We start from the raw sequence: 13032 nt of genomic DNA, 5'->3' as shown, positions 1-13032 counted from the left end.
TGCTATTTTTCACCTTCCTATTCCTAAGTGCTTTTCAACAACATGTATTAATTTCTTCTGAAATAAGGATAGGATAATTGCATGCAGTCTTTAATATTAATTGCCATGTAAGCTGTTATAAAAAGGTTTGCCATCTCACAACTCCCACACAGGTAAGTCTAGTCAAAGCCACCTTGGTGGCCAAGGTAACACTCCACAGTAAAAGATGTATTAAATCAATAGGCCAGCAGTAAGCCTTCTATTTAAAAAGCCTTGCTCATTGCATGCGATCTGAACACAATGAACTAACATTGCTACCTGCAATTGAAGGAGCTTTTAAAAAACTGTGGGATAGCAGTCAAGTCAATGCATCAACCACTTGAATTTCTTTGGCAACCTGTAGCTGGATAATTCTTTATAAGTTCTAGAAGACAGAAAAAGGTACTACAGAAAAAAAAGCCAATTTCCAAGTTCTATTTTATAACCAATAAGAACTTAGAAACAATAATTCTGGAAGAACAACATTAGGCAGATTAAGGCATATGTGTCAAAATATTACTTTCCATAAGATATTTGATCAGTCTAGAGCTTAAAGACGTTCTTAAGATTTCACTCAGAAGGAATCAGGACATGTATTTATCTATCTTTTTGTCTTTATTTTTTATCTTAATTGGTGCTAACTACCACATTATCCTAGTAATTCTCTATACTCTCCAACACCTATAGCTCATGCTCGGATGCACGTGTAGGTATTAGTGTGACTCAGTGTGCACCGATCATTTTCCACACTCAGACCCGCGTTTTCCAGGCACTCTGGCTGCAGCTCCATTTTCCTGCTCTCCACGTGGCCTGTTCTGCAAGCTCTTCTCCATCTCCAGCACCTCTTTGCGGAAATCACTCTGATGGAGTGCAATTACAATGGACAAACGACTTTTGATTCAGCAGACAAATGACTATTTCAAAGGACTTGATCAGGTAGGAAGATGCCTGTAATTTTCAGTCATCCATCTGACCCTAATTTGCAATCAACAATCCTGTGAGTTTTTAATTGCAGTCTCTTCATGCTAGAGCTGTCAGCTTGGGTTACAAACCCACAGGACACAACTCTCCAGATGTTCAGCATGCCAGGAAGCTTTCGGCACACAGAACGGAAAGACAGACTACTCCAGAGTGCATTGTATTGCACAATATGTTTCACAGGAGGGGAAAAAAAAACAACCCAAAAACACAAAACAAAAAAAAACACCACACCCACCCCTTTTCCCCATCCAAAAAAAAGGCCAAGAAGCCCTGCAGCCAGGGCTGTGCAGTTACAGAAGGGATAAACCTGATCTGTACGTTAGACTGGAATACAGCAGAGAGCTTTATCTGTACAGCTAAGAATAAATAATGGTGATTCGGAAAGGACTGAAGAATAGAAATGCATGAAATTGCCCCACCATGCAGCTATGATCATCTTCCCAGCCTTTCACCTGGGCTCCTACCTGCCCGGGCTCCCCTTTTACACCCCCATGACTGCCACAATCCAAGGCCATTTCTTGCTCATTTTGTCCAAGGTAACACCCAACGCCGTCTTTCTAGTACTACCTGGAAACTAGCTGAAATACACCACCACATATCTTGGTCTATGGGTTTAATCAAACTCCCCAGACCCACCCCTTCCCCTCTTACCACCTTTACGTGGATAATTTGCCTGTTTCTCTGTCTACACTTGGCAATACAGGAGTGATGCCTTGTGTGTGAAGGATCTTTCCTGATGTATCACTCTGCTGAGCAGTTTGTTTATTTATTGTATTGCAAAGATCTCATTTTTTGCCCTAACACTTTACTACTTACTGTTTAAAAGAAACTATATTCTTAGCAGTGCCCACTATCACCAAATATAACGCACTTAAGCTGTCACCGTAATGCTCAGTATTTATTTGAATTAGATCCCATTGTACAGTCTCACTATTTAAATGGAAGTCACTTCTTATGATTGCAAAGTAAGCAGATGCCAATGCAGTTCTCCGAAATGTGTTTTCATTTTATCTCATTGCATATGTGTTTCCCGTTTTCCTAGGACCCTCTCCTCATCAATACCTCCTCTCATTATGTGATCAAATCTTTCCCTTTTGTCAGAAAAAGCATTTTAGTCATCTGTTGTGAGAAAATTGGAAAGGGAAGTCTAGAGATGTTATCTCATGTAACTACTGGTCACTAGCTTTCAGTCATGATGAATAATGTCTAAAAATTATCCTAAAATTCCCTGCCCGCCCCCTCCCCCCAAAAAAAACCCCTCTTTGCTGGATTATATGTCAGATTTATCTCTCAGTTTTCTGGAAATCAATTGCTGTTAAAGAATGTTATCCATCAACAAAAAGGATTACAATAACCATTAAGTTTCTGTTAGTGCTGCTTGAGAAATAACAAAGAATTTGAGGCTTTTTTCCTAAGACAAGCACCACTGAGGTTTTGTTAAAATGAATTTTTAGAAAAAGTGTTAAGAACTTTGTATGAAAATCTTTGTCAAAAAAAAAACCCAAAGCTTTTAAAATGCAATTTAAACTGCATCTTAATAATTTCTTGGTTCAAATTCTGAAACAAAATAAAACTGTACAAAGGAAATTCAACATCGTTAAAAATTGCATTAAAATGTCATGCGAGGATATTACTCACGAGGATATTGGAGACTTGGAGAGAAAAGCAACATTTTACACTCCCTCTCAAGCCAATTTCAAAATGGAACATTAACTATGATAGGACGAGTATCTCTATAATAATTGAATAAAACAGTCATTAAGAACCTAATTTCTTGTGTAGTCTGTAAGATTTCAAATTTTTAACTAAATGAGGAATCAATGTTAAGCTAAATTGCGAGAAAAAATTATTTGATGTTGCAGTACTAAACTCAGTAAAAGATAAACTCACATATTAATTTCAGTTCATAAGCTAATAGGCTCACAAACGCATCCTCACCCACAAGGTAAGTAAAAACATCAATTGAGTCAGTACTCATGAAGTAAACCAACCGTTCAACAAGCATCAGGCACTCGTCTCTTCAAGGCAGGAGACTGATACACAGCGCTCAGCATTTCATTACCTTTTTATTTGGGCGCAGCCAAGTACCCTTTCCAGCCACAGTTACTGCCCAGTGCAGTCCAACACAGGGGGAAGCACTGAGAATATTTGTAACTCGTCTACAGGCACTCGGACCGCAATACCAACGTGCTCAAAACCCCACCCAAAACCCTCAGGATGACCACTGAGGTGGTGTCACCATCACCTGACATTCCTAGTCACCAAACCAAGCTTTTTGTACCCCAGGTGGGGCCAGGCTGGCTCTGCCAGGGGATTAACTCCGCTCACAGTCACACCAGCGAGCCCCAGTGAAGGATGTCACGTGGATACGACAACCACACGTGCTGAAATACTAATTTTACAGATTTTTAAGAGCCTGACTAGGAGGCTGCAGCCCAGCCCGACTGCTGTAGGACGTCCTGTGTTTGGGTGAGTTTATGAGAAGCTGGTAGCAAACTGGGTATAGCATACTGGGACTGGTGAACAGCAACGACTTCTAATAACCAGCAAAGGCTTCAGGAGAGACTACTGCTTAGCCTAACTTTAGGCTGGAAAACACTCATATTCTAGGATTGCAAATCGAGTCAGTTATAAATAATTCAAAGGCACTTGCTGTGAGAGACACTATATGCAGCCGCCAGCAGTACTCTCAGAAAACAAGAAATTGTGGTACTATAAGCTGAGTACAACTTAATTCTCCTAAAACTCCTTTTGCTGCAAAACCCTAGTGTTAGCAGTCACTGGTTTACTGTAGTCAACAGCACTTCCACACTAAGACTGAATTCAGCTCTTTGACCTTACAGTTGACTTAACTGACAACTCGGGGACCTTGTTCGTAAATTAAGCTCGCGCTGCTGCGTACTCCAGCTGCCTGCACCACGCTGTCGGCAGCCTCGCAGTAATCAGGGCAGTCAAATCCAATGCACAGTGAATTCTGCTTCTTTTCCAGTTGCTGCTCATCGATCTACTAATCCAATTTGGGATAATGAGAAAACAGCAAGACAGCCTGCAATAGGTCAAAGACAACATGTAAATAGTCAGTGACACCTCCCCCCAGTGCCCAGCTACAGTATTAAATAGATGCAGTCACTAATAGGAGGATTTCTTGTGCTCCTTGAGTCAAAAATGGTCGGTACTGACCGATTCATTCACTACATTACTGTCCAAACAGTGAAAAACAACATGATAAAAAACACCCTTGAAACAGAGTTTACCCCTGATCTCTACTCATGCAGGTGACTGAATACAGCAAGTTTGATTTGGCCCTAAAGCTACCAGTGAGCATCCTCTCCCGTTGCTACAAGCCTACCTGAAAGCAGGGCACGCGAGACTGCTGGAAAATGCATACACCAAATGCATACATAAACCAATGCATATGTAAGCATGGAAAAAAAGAGGTGGCGATTGTGCTCCTGCTTTTACACGACCATTCCGTTTCTGAACTGCTCTTCCAGGACAGGGATGACAGAGGTTCAACACCTTCCCTCCACCTCTGTCACGTACCTGGAGTCACGTCCCAAATCATGGCTGCAGACTCTAGTACAGAAATCATGTCTATAACAAGTCACTTAAATATTTTTGACATGTGCAGTGAGGTAATTGCATCGAAAAAATCACTTTATCAGCAAGAGACTGCCCAAGATGATACAGGAAGCGTATGGTAGTACAAGAAACACAGCTTGTGGTTTCCAAGTCCAGCAAGCAGCATTTCATTTGTGCCAGCAGTACATGTGACTGCGGCCACTCGCAGCTAGAAGAGGCGGCATATGATTATCCAAGGAGTTCTGGGATACAAATGAACAATAGAGCTATTCCATTTTCAAGTCCCAGATGGAGAATTGCTTACAAGTGCCTGATAGTATAAAAGTTTTACCCTCCCATCATACTCCCTAAGGGAAGCAACATAAATGCTTCTAACTGGAAGTTCTGCTACCAATAGCTAGTTTTCCCTCATGCCTTCAGAAAGCCCATGCATCATACCACTTTTAACTAGCAGTTTTTATCGCATCCGCTTCTAACGGTTCTTTGAGAAAACACCAAATTACAACAGGAAAACCCCAACCGCTTCCAGTGATTATACCTACAATTAACTCGCTGTATGTATCAAACACACTAATCAGGCAATGAATGGTGGCGCTCCCAAGAGCGAGAAGTGAAGGGCATTAGGTGCTCAGGCAAACGATGAAAGGATAAAAGTCAGAGTGACTACAGAAAGAGTAATGCCCTTTTTCTGAGCTTCTTGTAACTTAAATGCTTAACAGGGTAGAAATATCAACCTGCTGCCAAAACTTACAAAAGGCTATTCTCAGCCTTAACTTAAACATTCCTATGCACAGTCTTCACCAATAAAAAGAAGAAAAGTCATAGAGATTCTATTCCCAATTATAATATGCACCAGTGATTTCCGAAACAGCAGGCGAAGCAGATGTTGTACTAACTTCCATGCAATGGCATGTGACAGCCACCTTGATTGTCCTTTTCCAGACATTTAATTCAGTTACTGGGGGAAACGGTGACACTAATACATCTGCAAGTTCCATGTGTTCCCATAAATCAAGCATTTATATATCTTTTTTTCCCTAGGAAAAATATAAACCCAGTTTGGAAGATACTTAATGGAATATCGCAGTACCAGAAGCACCAGCAGGTGCGATGTAACTTGGCTCCAACACCTCCAGAGCAAACAAACTACCTGACAACGCTGAGCATTTGAACACGACTGTGGATTCACACCATCGTGGGGGAAGTGGGAAATTTAACCCAACCAAGTTCTAACATGGGAAGGTTCATGAGGGTCACCCAAGAGGAAATTTATCAGCTGCAATAATCTATCAGCAGTTCTGTCCAGCTACAGATCTGCATAGAGGTCATCTTCACTTCCTAAAGCCCAACATCAGTCACAGGTAACAATGAAGAATTACCAACTTTTTTTATTTTTTTCAACAATGGTTTTGTGCTGATATGGGATATCTACAATGCAAGAGTCAATATAACAATTTACTTTTAACAAAAAAGAACAATGCACAAACCATGCATAAGACTGTACTAGTTCCAAAGACATAGAAGAATCCAAGATAGACAAAGGCTTCAAGGTATTGCTTCCAGATAAAAAGGCAGTCTCAGAGGGAATGGGCCAAAACAAAATGGTATTACCAACAAAAGAAAGAAATCAGCTTTACAAAGGCAATAGTCTCACTTTCCACAGCTGAGAATAAGGAGCAAGATTTTCAGTCCAAGACATTCTCTTTTCCTCTTCTCAAGTCTTTCCTCTCTTCAGTCTTCCCCTCTCTAATTTTTTTTCTTTGGGCAAAAAATGCCCAAGAAAAAAAAAAAACTGTGCTTTTAACCAGGCAGAAACAAATGTATTGTGCAATATTGCTGTTGAAGTTCAAGAGTAGGGGAACCCACTTTGTCACAGTCACTTCCAATGAACACTCCAATTTATGATAAGTCTCATAAAAACTGCTTAATTCAACATTTATGAAAGTACTGAAGACAGATGAAAGGTGTAGAAATAGGAATCTCGCCCGTCAATCATCCTGTTGAAAATGAGCACCCAGAATGATAAGAATGAAAATAGGCTTTTCATGTACATATGGTCTGCTAGATAGAATGATTGAATATTCTTACATTTTTAATCAAAATATTCCTACCATTGCACTATCACATTCAAGTTATTTACTTCCACCACCGAATATGAGCACTCTTTTCCCCTTGGGATTAAGTTGCTTGCAGTGTTCCCCATGAGAAAAGGAAACATCATGAGTGAAAAGGTGCTCGATAAAAGATTGACTGAGGAAAAACTTTTTTTTTTTTTTGGTAAAAAAATCTTTTAGAAATAAATGGTCAGAAGTGAACACAGAGGCCCAGCTTTCAAACAGCATAACGAAGGAGAACAAAATGGTATTATGCCAGATCACACAATTTGAATCAATTCAAACACAATCACTCAAACTACTTATGCTGAAGGTAGTCTCTGCCCCAAAACTTTTTTTAATAATGAATTTTTATATCTTTTTGTACAAGAAATCATTGCCAGAAATTATGCTCCTAGGTATAATCATGCTACAAAGACTACTGAAAATAACCTGAGTGTTCAGCGAAACCGTGCTAAAAATACCCAGCCAGGGCAGACTGTGCCTTCTTCCCTCTAACTGTGAGGTTTTTCATGGGCTGAGAGCCCAACCTGTAATGGAGCTGGGAACTTAACTTAGCCAGCTCTTCTCTCAGGGCTCCAATCTATGAGCAATGGAGACAAAAGCCTTATTTATTAGCTCCAAATAAAAAATGAGCTTTTTCTGTCCTTTCTCTACAAAAAGAGCCACGTGAGATCAGCCCAACTCGGTGCAAAAGGTAGCCGATAGGAATTTTCCTATTCCTTTTACGTTTTTGGAGACTCCAAGAAATAGGTTCAAGTTTCTAAAATAAAAGAAAGAGAACCCAAGCTCTTCTGATTTTAATATTAACCTATTTCCCCTTCAATGAAATTGTAAAAGTTACAGTTCGAGACTTAAGTGATAACATATGGTGCAATAAACACTATTATCAGCTTGATGAGTTATTGCAAATAACCACCCAAATTACCAAACTATTTCCATGGGGTTGAACAAGCTAGAACTGAATGCAGATTCACTGTCACTTCACACGTGGGAACATTTATCACAGTGAAGTTTCGATTGATTTTTGCCAGTTAATACCCTGTAAGTGCCAATGTTATCTTTCTACGCTTGAAATATCTAGTTGAAAGACAACAATTCCCTTAAAATTTTGATTGTTCCCATTTGGCTAATAAGACACAAGCTCATCATTTTTAAATAGCATGAGACAAAAGCATAGGTACAGTACCACCACTTCAAATAACCCACATTGGATTCTTAACTACTTCTTACTCCTCTGCTTCGTCAGTTCTGCACACAGAGCAGGAAAATTAAAAGAGTAAAACTAAAATAATAATTTATTATTACTAGAGATATCCAAGGTCTTTCATAAATAACTCTACAGAATGGCAACTACATCTGTTCAAACACCCTATTGCCTGATTCTTCATTTGGTGCAACAGAACAGATCAACACCATTCATTTCAAAAACTTCAAACCTCTAACTGAACAGTATACACACTAGGAGATCCTATAAGATACATTTAACTGAAACTAATTAAAAAATAACGTATTTTTGTTCTCACCAACTCCAGCATCAAATCAAATAGAAAAAAGGGGAGTGGGAAAGATGCATGCACATTCATGGGAATAAAAGGAAAATATTCTTTCCATTTCTGGCACTTGAAGAATTTTCCAAAATAACAGAGAAGAGGCTACCTATTCATGAAATCTGTAGTAGTCTTTCCACAGATTTCAAAAGGTCTTGCCAAGATAGATGAGGCAATCCATCATCGGAGTCAGTTGCTCCTCCACTGAATCGATACTACAAAGTAGGCGCATGAATCGCAGAACAAGTAAAACCTCATGGGTTTATGATGCTGTGTTGGATACTCTAAGACCTAACAAGTTTTGTGTTCTGGTTTGGGTTTTTCTTCTGGATTGCAACACCTGTAACATTTATAGCATCACCTTCAACTGTTGATTATCTGTTGTCTAATACGCTGAGCCTGTGTTTTAGGTTTCTGCCTGACTAGGAGTACACATAGAAAAGAGCAGAGAAATCCTAGACATTTAGGTTCATGAAAACCATAGGAGTTTTAATTCTCTGAAAGCTCTACCTCCTGCTGTGCTTGGCCAAAACCGACCTGCAGATTCAGTACTGGTTAGAAGCAGAGCGCACCACTCAATGCAGACCTGCACACACATTGCCCACTTCCTTAGGAAACAGTGCTAAACCCCCAAACAGCTAACCTGGTCCGCCTGCCATGACCGTACCCCTGCAAATAAGACACACGGACAGCAGAGAGCTCTGTGACACACGGCAAAGGGACAGGGGCCACCACGCTCCAGGACGAGCTTCATCCCCACCTCTCCTGGGGCACTTCATGTCCAGTGGTATAACACAACAGCGCTCAAAGTCACACTGAAAGTCAGCAGCAGGGACAACTTTTGGGTTCCTTTTGCTTTAAGCAAGAGGCTACCCATCCTCCTCAGATCCAAAAATACCACAAAATGACACACTGCTTCTGCAGCTTGCCACATCTTCTGGAAATCATTTCTGTTTTGCGGGGAGGGGGGGAAAAACCAATAAAATAAATCCAGTCTGATTATTTTGAAAAGGACAAAGACAGCAGAGGTGACAGAGGTGTAATTGTTAGTCAACCTTACAGCACTTTCCAGTAGAGCTATTTAACATTTGATTCCACTGATAAGAAAAATAATAAACAAAGTTATTATGAATCTGTTCTGTCAGCCAGAAGTCCAGTGAATCATTTATGAATGTGTACCTAGGGCTTCTCTCCCTTCTATTCTCTTTTCCCCATCAGAAACTGAACCTAGTTACTTTTTTTTTTTTTTTAAACTGTGGCTTTTATTTCTTAAATCAACCTGAAAGGAATAAGAAATTGCAATGAGCAAAAATACAAAATAAATGTTTGCAGTTCTGTAATTCTTCGAAATGTCAAAGAAAAACATAAAAACGTATGCTCTGTAAGTTTTCAGCTGAACTTGGCATGACAGTCTATCTATTATTTAAGAGATGTTGAAGCTCAATTCATGAATTATTAAATTCTTGTTACATTTAGTTTCCAATGGAAAAAATTATTTCATTCAATAAAGGAAATTCAACTTGCTCTATAGTACTTTCCTAAAAAACATGGGATTTAAAACTCCTGAAGTTACTCCAAAAAATGAAAGAAAGTACTAATCCAAACTTCATAACTAGCGTTACTGCCTCATTAAAAGGATGTCCTGTATATTCAATAGCCATCAACAATCCTTCAGTATTCCCACATCCGCTGCACAAACGTCCTGCACGTGAAATGAACTGCAATGCAGGAGAGGGGTTGGCAATAGCTGCTCCACATGAAACTCCTGAACCTCTAATTCATCCAAGCTGCAGAAGTCAAACCACCTCTGGATCCTCCAACCCGCTTACTTTCCACATTTCTCATGACCAACCTCAGAAGACTGCTCAGACCATGTTAAAGCACAGGCAGGTCCAACTACCAAACCAGAGTTCTCTGTGATACTGCTACACCTCTAACTGGCAAATTTTGATTACAAATCATATCTAACAGTGCTCAGAAGATATCTCGGAGGTGAACAGCTGCCCACCGGAGAGACTCCTGGCTATTAGCCTGATAAAATGCAGCGGGTCTTTTGAATTTAAAAGAATATGTCGCTCTTCTGAGGGCGATTCCTGTTTGTGATTACCAGGATAATTTCCTGGTATGGCTGCTTCAACCAATGCAAGCCGCCAGTAGTTTCAGTGGCCACTTCTGCAGCCAGCAATCGATGGGACATGAGCGTTGGTCACTGTGCTGGGGCCACTCACGAGGAGGGTCACAGCTGTAACAGGAATTCCCTGTGTCAGTCCGGGACAGCAAACCAGGCTTGATGCACAGCAGCCTTCACCCACAAGGAACCTAATTATACCTTAGTTCAGCCAACAGCATCTCTGCTTTAGACTTTTGAAACTTCATTTGTTTAGTCTTGTTAATACAAGATTGGTTCTGCTCTAGAATGAGGACTTAATAACTATAGGGATTCAAAACAAACAGCTAACTGAACTGATTTAATAAGAGAGACACAAAACAAACTCAATGGCACTACTTATAATGCCTAATAAAGTTACTTCACTGTACTCTGGAGGTTAGTTACTCAACTGGCTTCTAAAAAATCTATGCCAATATTCTTAAAAGGCTCTGAACAAACTGACACAGGTGCAGCGGTTACTCCATATGACAAGTATTTCAGAGAGAGCTACTCAAGCATATGATCCCACAGATAGAAAACATAATAAAAGTATATTATTATGAAGCTGCCATAATCATCAACCAAAATTACAATGACTAACTGATAAGCTTATACAGATAAATATTCTAACACTCACTGGGGTATTTTTCCCCACTAAGAAGATAAACTCTGAGTTAGTTTGCTGCATTTTTCAAAGAAATGGTTTAAACTACCAGCATTTCAAGAACAATTTGAAGAAACGTTGCCATTCAGCAACAACAAACCCTTCTATAAAAAACAGCGTTAAATGCAAGCCTTGTAAAACACTCCTTCCTTCAGCCCTAAGTTAATAAATTTTCATCAAAGCAGATTTTGACATGATGTCATCATAAATGCAAACTACCACTGAAGTGGCAGAATTCTTTTCTTAAAGCGCTTTAAGCACTTTAACAGTGTTGGCCTCCTGACATGTCTTTTGTGCTTAAGCCCTAAACGTTACTCATTTCTGCACCCAGACACAAGGATGTTACGCACCAGCCCCCTCCGTCCCCGGGATGCACTGTCAGAATGGGTTCAGGGAGAAACTTCAGAGCTTTGCCTTTTCTACCAAGTTGCCTACCTCTCAACAACACTCCCAAACAAAAAGATATTCACCCAACACTCCCAGTCCTGCATCTTGACTGGGAGCAGGGAAGTCACCCTGAACAGAGTTAACTGCTGGATGAAAGGACTTAGATCATTCCCAAGGGGCCAAGGATCTTGTAAATGTGAGAATACCAGAGAAGAACTGGCTTCCCTTCTTCTCATTCGAGGTATGAAGTTTGTGACCTGTGTATGAACAATATATGTCTTATTAACATTAACTAGCTTAGTAACAGACAGACTCCTCCAGCTCCTGAAGGAAAAAATCTTCTGGCCTTTTTAATGCAATCAAAGGATGAGCAACACAGCTTATTTCCCAGATTACATCATCAACTGTCAAGGAAAGGGCTTCCTGTTCGACTCTTACTCTTTTTATTGTGATACATGACATCACTCTCAAAGAACAATGATTTAGTCTTCTTTGTAAATAAAGTTATCCACTGGAAGGCATTTTGCCTTGCACCGCTATTTACCTTTAACAGCACTTTTAACACCCTTACTGCAGTCAGGCCCTGTAAAACAATGAGCCATTTCTGCTCTGAGGTGTTTGCCAAGATTCTTGGTACAGCCCAATCTTCCAGCTCAGAAGCATATTGAAAAAGAAATAAAAATGTCTGTTGAATATAAAGTCTAGTTGTTTCTCTTTAGACATTCTGCATTTCGGGTCCAAATCCATGAACAAATACTGGACACGCTTGTAGCAGTAGGAATAACCTGTCTCTAGGCAGGTGTGATACCGCACGATTTAGACACATCAGTGCCCCACGCCCTGCACTTAGCAGAGGGCCTCTCTCATGCAATGAGCTGGTATGAGCCAGCCGCATCCTCCTGCGATGCCAACAGCGTCCTTTTGCTAACAACACCGCAGCAGCGGGCAAAACCCCACTTCTTTTCTAAGGACAGTGCTTGTGCAGACTCTGAAGCAATATTAGTAATATTATAGCAATACAACACTGGGCACAGCATAACAACCTAAACTGCTTGCAAAGCTCTCCATGCTTTCTGGTGTAGCTTGGGACATACTTTTCCGCTTTAACTGAGGCATTTTGTAGGTTCCCGAGTTGCATAAATCAAGGTTCACTGCATCTTCATTCCTCTCTTACTAAAACTACACAAAAGTATTTTTGGTAGCTCTGAAGAATACCAAAATACAAAAATAACTTCCCAGTGAAACAGTAATGGCACAAGCAGTAAGCATTCCTGATATGAGGATTTTAAACTACTGAACCACTAGCTGGTACAGTTTGAAAGCCAAGACTTGCAAAGAAACCGCATGTGTGTCCCCTGGGGGGTGGTCAGGTACTTGGAACTGAACTCTCAAAACAAGCAGAAAAGGTTTATTTTAAAAGAATATTATGTTGCAAAGTTACCACACAACTTCCCTACAAAACGCTACCATCTCAATTTCTATTAAAGAAATCCAACTTGTCCTCTAACTTAGGTAGGAGGATATAGTAGAGAGAGTAGCAGCTATCACATTCTCTCCTTGTTGTTATAAGATGCAAAGTCAACCACT

This window comes from Aptenodytes patagonicus, chromosome 8 (genome assembly GCF_965638725.1).
Source record: "Aptenodytes patagonicus chromosome 8, bAptPat1.pri.cur, whole genome shotgun sequence".
NCBI classification, from domain to species: domain Eukaryota; kingdom Metazoa; phylum Chordata; class Aves; order Sphenisciformes; family Spheniscidae; genus Aptenodytes; species Aptenodytes patagonicus.
The sequence above is the reverse complement of the archived record's forward strand: the minus strand, read 5'-3'. Positions refer to the sequence as shown.